Raw genomic sequence first — 8,522 nt, forward strand, 5'->3', positions numbered from 1 at the left:
CGGTTTCCACACACCACAGTTGATTTACACTGGTTTTAGGTGAGTTCTAAACAGTGATTGGGTACTTACCACATACCAGGGATTATTCTAAGTGCTTTATATTAACTTACTTACTCTTTCCAACAAACCCCTGAGGTAGATACTATTGTTATTTCTGTTTTACAGGTAAAGAAAGTTAAGCACAGAGAGGCTAAAGAATGTGACTAAAGTTAGCACAGCTAGTTCACAGTAGACACTTGAATCTAGACATTAGGCCAATGGTCATAAGCCCTGAACTTCAGAAGGAAAAACGGTGGCTGTGAAGGAGACCCTACCTTGAGCATTAGACTCATCATCTACCCACAGGATTTATTCCAGCAAGGGAACCCTGGGCCTGAGCGCTGAAACTCAGGTTCCACTCTCCATTAGACCTGTGTGATGCTTAATATAAACTGTTGACTCAATTGTGCCATTGGATGTCCAGATATTGTGTCAAACATCCTGTGTGTTTCTGTGAGGGTATTTTTGGATGAATTTAACATTTAAATTGACAGACTGAGTAAAGCAGGCTGCCCTCCATTATATGAGTGGGCCTCATCTAATCAATTGAAAGCCTGAATAAGAGGAAGCCCCTCTTGTCCGACAGCCTTTGGGACGGGGCATACTATACAATGGGCTCCATATGATACAATTCCAAGTATGTGATCCTCAGGGGAAAAAGAAAAACTATACAAAGTTAAAAGATGAGTACTTGCCAAGGTTTAGAGGAAAGGAAAAAAAGTGAGTACAATGGGGCACAGAGGAATTTTAGTGCAGTGAAATACTCTGAATGATACTATAATGGTGGATTCATGTCATTATAAGTTTGTTCAAACTCATAACATGCAACACCAAGAGTGAACCCAAATATAAACTATGGACTCAGGGCAATAATGATGCATCAATGTTGGTTCACCAATTGTAAGATAAGAGCTGCTCTGCAGAAGATGTTGACAAGGTAGGAGGTTATGCCTTAGGTGAGGGGGTAGGGAGTATGTGGGAAATTTCTGTATCTTCCATTCAGTTTTGTTACCAATCTAAAACAGCTTTCAAAAAAACCTCTAATTTTAAAAAGGTCTGATTTTTATTTGCTCTCAAGAACGAATTTTGATCCTGTTGTTTGTGTTGAAGTCCCAGCTAAGAAGGTGTGGTCTAGACTTGCAGATATGTCTACTTGAGTTTCTCATTTCCTTTTCCACCCTCTTGGCTCATTCTGCTATTGCATGTGCATTTCCAGGGCCAGCTGTTTCCTGAAACACTTCTCTAGGGTATGAAAACCAACTCTCCCTCACCACCCAGAGCACATTGCTGTCTAGCACCTCCCTCCCCCTTCTGGCCTTGATCTCAGCCTGGTCTCCCCCTCCCCCCTCCATCCTTCACCTGATGCAGGGAAGCCTTCCAGACTAATCCTGCTTTATGTTTGAGGGGGATTTTCCACTAAAGATTGGGGCAAAGGGTGGGTATCTCCTTTTCAGGACTTCTTTTAAGCTCTTTGATGGGTTATGGTGAGGTTTTTATTTTTGTTTTTAAATTATTTTAAAAACTCATTGGAGATTCCTTCTCTCTCTTTTTTGAGATTTTTTTTTTCCTGTGGTGCTGGAATCGAACCCAGGGCCTTGTGCATTCGAGGCAAGCACTCTACCAAATGAGCTATATCCTCAGCACCCCCACCCTGTTTTTGAGAATTAAAAAATTATTTTTATGTATATAAAACTCAACATTTAACTTGGGTTAGTGGAGAGTTCTTCAGGCTGCATTTTCCACTTTCTGAAAAAGGGAGTTATCCAGAGTCAAGCTCCCTGGATACTATCTGCTCTGGTTTGAATGTGGTTTGCCCTCCAGAGGTTGATGTGTGGGAAACTTGTTCCCCGCTGTGTGGTGTTAGGAGGTAGAACCTTTAAGAAATGGGACCTCATGGGAACTCCTTTGGTTATTGGAGGTGCTGCCCTCAGAAAGAATTAGGGAGGTTATGATGGGACCCTTAATTAGTCCTTATGAGAACAAGTCATTATAAAAAGCCTTTGCCTGTTCTCTGGCTTCTTGTCTCACCATATGATATCTCCTTCTTGCCATGCACTCTTGGTGCCATCTGCCACAAGGCCCTCACTAGAGCAGAGCTGATGCCAGCACCAGCACCATGCCCTCAAACCTACAAAACTCTGAGCTAATTAAACTTTTTTTTTTTTAAGTAGCCAGTCTCAGGAATTTGTTATAGTAACAGAAAACAGACTTATACACCACCACCTGATCTATGTTTCTAACTCATTTGAGATCTTTGGTGTTTTTTTTTTTTTTAATTTTCTCATAAAGTATTATAAAGTGACAAGCCCCGTTGTTTGTTTGTTTGTTTGTTTTCATGACTTAGACTTTGTAAAAAGTCTCATAGTTTTTTTCCCCTTTCCTTGTTTTTATATAAAATTTATCTTGGGAATAAAATCACCAAAAATGTTGTATCTGTTAAGTTTCTCTTCCTTCAGATGAAGTAATAATTGACATATGACAATACCAAGAAGTCTCTTAATTGTGAGACAAGGTTTTTTCAAAAGTTCTGGGCCTACTTCTCTTTTTCTAATTGATTCAGAGTTATTAACACTGTTACTCTCTCTCTCTCTCTCTCTCTCTCTCTCTCTCTCTCTTTTGTTATTATTCTTGGTTATTTAAAAGAAGGTGCCCTTTATGAAATATTTTTCTAATTAAAAAAAGTAACATGCATTCAATTTAAAAATTAAGAACATCTAGGAAACAAAAAACAAAAAGGAAAGAGGCTGGATCCCATTTCTCCCAATTGTTTATTAACATTTTTAATATATAACCCCCAGTCTTTTATGGAAATGTAAATATTTGCACAATGGTGGAAGCCTGAGGGATTGCTATGGTTTGGATAAGTGTCCTCCAAAGTCTCGTGTGTTTAAACTTGGTCTCCAGCTTGGCACTATTGGAGACGAAAGAAACTTTAAGAGGTGGGGCATAGCAGGAGGTCTTTAGGTCATGGGAGAGTTCTCTGAAGGGGATTGTAGGGAGCTGGTCACCTCCCTCATTCTCTTTCACTTCCCAGGCATGGACATTCTGCCACTTATAGGAGCTCATGTGATCTTGTTATGATGTGCTGCCTCATCACTGGCCTGAAAGATATGGGACCAACTGATAATGGGCCGAGGCTTCTAAAACCGTGAGCCAAAAAACCCCACATTTTTTCTTTGTAAGTGGACTATTTCAAGTACTTTGTTAAAGTGAGAGAAAGATAACTAATATAGCATCTAAGTTTTTATTTTGCCATTTAGCAAAATATAGATTATATTTTATCACATCATTAAACATACTTTTGATAGCATAGTTTAAAACACCACATATTTGGGAAATTTCAAAGGTAAAAAAATAGCATAATGAATCCTTTTGTATCCAACAACCAGTTTCAGAGTTGCTAAAATTCCACTATTCTCTCTTTTCCTTATTCTGATAACCTTATTTTAGCTATACCTCTAAAAGTAAAATGGGAGTACATATATATTAAAGGTAAAGTGTTGACAAAATATTTGACAAATCTGTAGGAGTAGATGCATGGTGAAACTTTGTGTCAGGCCGCTGCACAAGTCAACATGAGATCAGGAGTTCACTTGGCTAGTGGAAGAGTAAAGAAATAATGATACTGATCACCTCAGTATCAAGAGCCTGAGGCTGCCAGTCATGTACAAATTTTCTCTACATATCTGAGAGTAACTGCTGTTTGGGTTTAATTGATAGCCATAATAACTGACCAGATGTTAGAATTTTCTAGTGTGTGCTTACCACCTTAGGAGTGGTCAGACGTGGCATTTGTAAATGAATGTATATAGTTTTACACTATCTGCAATGAATATCATTTGAAACTCTCAAGAGAAGGCAGCAAAAATTAATCTGCTTTGTACATATCCAGTGAGCACTTAAATGTTTAAAACATCTTGTTGGAAGAACAAGGCAAAGTGACATATCAGGGTCACATATGGATATTGTGTCCTTCCAGGAAGATCTTGCTCCTTCACACATAGTTGATATCTTTTAAATAATAGCAGAACCCTTGGATCTTGCCTATTAATTCTCTATTATTCATTTTTCTTTCTGTATGGGCCTATACATGGTTCATCATGACACAATTTGAATGCCACTTAGCACTTTCTAAGATTGTAAGAGTAAGTTGGATATTTCCTATGATGATTTATAGCCAATAGACATCTTCAATCTTTGTACACACAAGGTCCTTGAAAGAGCTGACTCCCTCCAGGAATTGGCTTGGATTATATGAGTTGCAGATACAACATTGCCAAATGTTCACGTGACAGGTATAACTTTGTTTGACACAGGGACTAGGCATGTTTGGACAAAAAAGTCTCTATTCCACAGAAAGTTTTTTTTAAAAAAAATTGGTTAGACTTGGAGCATTCATGAGTATGCTTTATTTATTCAAGTGTTATTCAGCTTTAAGCAGAAACCTTTGACCTCTCTTAATTTTTTTTTCCTTCTTGCTACATGTCTCTTTAAGAGTCTGTGACTCTAAATACTAAGCACATGATTACAAATTCAATATTGGGTGTATATGTCAGGTCACAGGTATTTCCAAACTAACATACCAATGTCCCTTCAGAATGATACCAAGCTGAAAATATACTTTTAATTTTTTCTAACCCAGTCTCTTTATCTAGTCATGAATTTTGAGGAAATATCGTTCATATTGGAACATAGAATGACTGTTCTGTAAGAGATCTGCTGGTCTAAAGGGTCCATATTTATTCAGCTTTCATGAGACCTTGCAATATGGGATTCACAGTCTTTATAGGAGCCAACCTGGCTCTTCGATCACTCAGGAGTGTTGGATAGCGCTGTGGTTTGCAGGTGGTTTTTCTCTTCAGAAAGTCATGTTGATTCCCTATTGTGAGAGGTTAAGAGGTGGGACCAGGTGGGACCAGTAAGTGGTGAGGACAGCTCTTCCCTCAGTGGAATAATCTGTTCATACAGATTATTATGGATTAGTGAGTTGATGGGCTCTCTCAAGAGTGGGTCTGCTATAAAAGCCACTTGGCAAGGTCTATCACATTCCCCATCACTCATCATATGATTCCCTTTACTGCCTTAGGACTTTGTTGTAAAGAAAGCCATTACCAGGCTCACTTAGCCAGATGTGGCTCTTTGATCTTGGACCAGGACTGTGATTTAAAATAAACTTCCTTTCTTTCTTTTTAAGTTTCTTTTTAAATTGATTTTTAAAAAATAAATGACAGCAGAATACATTACAATTCATATTACACAAATAGAGCACATTTTTTCATGCCTCAGGCTGTATATAAAAATATGTTCACACTAATTCATGTCTTTATACTTTGGATAATGATGTCCATCACACTCCACCATCATTGCTAACCCCCTGCCCACTCCCTTCCCTTTAGACTGTGGCATTACGCTATTAGCAAGAGAAAACAGTCTAAGACACAATAATTGGGAATAATCTTTTCTTTCTCAAATAAAATTTAAAAAATAAAATACTTCAACTTGTCTAAAAAAACCTCTCAACCTATGATTTTTTTTCAGTTAACTTGGGCTTCAGTAATAAGCTAAAAAATAAATTGCATTTTTTTGTTTGTTTTTTATTTTACTGTTCAATTTCTTGCTTCCAAGATGGTAGTTTTCCAACTATTAGGGAAATGTAGGTTTTCCTTAAAATTATATAAATTGATACATATACATAACTATGTATATAAAAGTGCATATGAGGCCAGGAGTAACAATGCAGTGTGGGAAAACTGAGGTTGTGTGGTTAGATGAAGGCATCGTGAAGGCTCACTTAGCCAGAGACTAAAATGGAGTGACAAAATAGCTTCTAGTGTTTAACTTGCAGAAGGCCTAAGTGTACTTGGTACCAATAGAACAATATCAATTTTGTGCTTGGTAAAAGTAATTGCCCTTCATGATTAGGTGAACAAAATGTGATGTAGCCATAGAATAGACTTTTGTTTGGAAGTCAAAAAAAGAAAAAAAGAAAAAAAAGGAATGAAATATGGATATACATATCTCATTGGGTAAATCTTGAAAACATACCAAAGTGAGAAAAGACATTTACAAAAGACCACATATTGTATAATTTCATTTATAGGAAATTTATCCTCTTTAGGTAATTGCAAACAGTTTATTTTCCTCAGCTCATCAATGAGGAAATGGTCGTACTACCTTACCTGGGTAAACTACCTGGGTGGATGACAGAGCAGAGTTAGGCTTGCATTGGAGGCTTGTTTTCTAAGTATTTTTTGTTTGTTTGTTTGTTTTCCCCCCACCAACTGTCTTGGTTTAATCTGTTTACAAATTATAAGACCTATTGGCATAACTATTTGTTGTGCTAATTTACTAGTGTGGGTGGGGCTGGCTGGAGATGATATGAAGGCCTTGAATCCTTATGAGTAGGGTGTTGAGGAAAGAAGCACTAGATTATGTACTTGAACCAGTAAATATTCAATTTAGTAATTTTTTTTTTAACTCTCAAATTTCCCTGATGCCAACTCTGGAAGGAGAAAATAGAAGTAGCCTTCAGAAAAGAATTAGATGAAAATTACTGTATTTATTTATTTTTAATGGACTTTCCTGAGCAGAGGTGAGACTCCAGTATTGTTGGAACAGATGGTCTGATTGGATGAAATGGAATTTGAGACAACTGTGTAAGTTTTTCTGTAGATAGAACATAAATTTACCTCTGAAGGAAGACTCTGTTTAGGGTCAAACATTTTTTTTTTTTAGAATTTTCTTTTAATTTATTCTTTTTAGATACATGTGACAGTAGAGTGTATTTTGACATGTTATACATACATGGAATATAACTTTCCATTCTTGTGGTTGTATTTGATGTATTCATATAAAAACATAGGGAAGTCATGTCCAATTCATTCTCTTATCTTTCCTATTCCTGTCCCCGACCCCCATCCTTTCCTTCATTCTCCTTTGTCTAATCCAATGAACTTCTCTTCTTCAGAGTAAAGCATTTTAATGAGCTCTTTGGTTCTTTAACAAGAATAAAGGAAAGACTGCTCTGAAATGGGAAGTTGAATGTCTCTGTATAATATGTAAAACCTTCTTATTGGGTTAGGGTGAAATCTCTGCATATGATATTTCTTTTCTGGAAAAACGTAATTGTTTCTGGGAACCTTGAGGATTTGCAGCCTAAACTTTGAGTCATGGATACAAGTTCAGGCTTTGTCTCATCTGTGAGAATTGAGCAAGGACTGCTCTACCACATTGCTGTTGAAACGGCTGAGGAGAGAGAGGCCCTGAGAAACCTGGTGGAGGGCCAAGCATATGAACTCTGACGGTTATGACTCACATGAACATTTTTTTCTCATTTTATTATAATTGTAACTTTCCCTCTGTGTGTTGAGCCTTCAGCTGTGTCTTATACTTTAGCCTGGTCTTATCTGAGTTGTGAAGAATGAAGGGATAGGCCTGTGACCATAGGTCTATGAACACTTGGGGCATGGCAGCCATTTAGGAGGGTCTGTGACCAGATGCAAAGGCTGACTATAGATGAGGGAAGGAGCTTTTTGGAACAGGCTTAGCCGCAGATTTGGTTTCCAGAAACAGGGATGTGTTTGTGGACCATGTGAACATTCATTCCCCAGATTCATAGAAATACTGGTGACAAGAACCCTGATAGGACATAGACTCCTTAATGACAAGAGAATTGGTCTTGAAGACTGGACTATCAAGTTACAATTAAGGAGATATAAAGATATGGATAACTAAATGTGTTTGTTACTTCAATGTCTGTTGGCTGCAGCAGGCAGTGTGAGACTGTTCTGGCTGCCTCAGGTCTGAGAAGGAGCTTCTGGGATGTCATTGCTGGCACTGGGAAGTGAGGAGCATGTTTTGCCACAAGGAAGGCCTCTAATGAGGCGGGGATTTTGGTGGTCAGGAAAGACTTCCTGGTGGAAGTGAGTCTTGAACCCAGTTGTGAAGGCCAAATCAGAATAATCATCTGGAGAATGTTGCATGAAAATAAGGGAATCTCAAAGAGAACAGCGTGCATCTAGCACACGTTGAGAAGTAAAGAGAATGAAGTACAGTGAATGGAAAAAGTGAATAGGGAATATGGGTTCTAAAAACCAGGTGGAGACAAGGCTACATTCACCAGAGACAAGAATGACCAAAGGAACAGATTCACCTCTAAACGAGGCAAGTGAATTAAGGGACTTCCAGTTAGTGAATATTAGTATTATTATCATTTTTAAGCTCTGCTTCCCTCCTGAAGCTATGAGTTGGGAGAGGGCAATGGGTACAAGCAGGTGTGTGTGTGTGTGTGTGTGTGTGTGTGTGTGTGTGTGTTGGGAAGGAGTAAAATGGAGAATGAACAACAAAATATTTACCTCCACATGAGTTTTTACTGACACCAAAATGAGGTGAGTGGAACTCGGGGCTGGTTCTCTGGGTTTTGGGTCACTACATATGGGAGGAGTTTTTTGTTGTTGTTGTTGTTTCTTCTTAGCAAAATCCCT

The sequence above is a fragment of the Callospermophilus lateralis genome, chromosome 1 (assembly GCF_048772815.1).
Source record: "Callospermophilus lateralis isolate mCalLat2 chromosome 1, mCalLat2.hap1, whole genome shotgun sequence".
In the NCBI taxonomy this organism is placed as follows: domain Eukaryota; kingdom Metazoa; phylum Chordata; class Mammalia; order Rodentia; family Sciuridae; genus Callospermophilus; species Callospermophilus lateralis.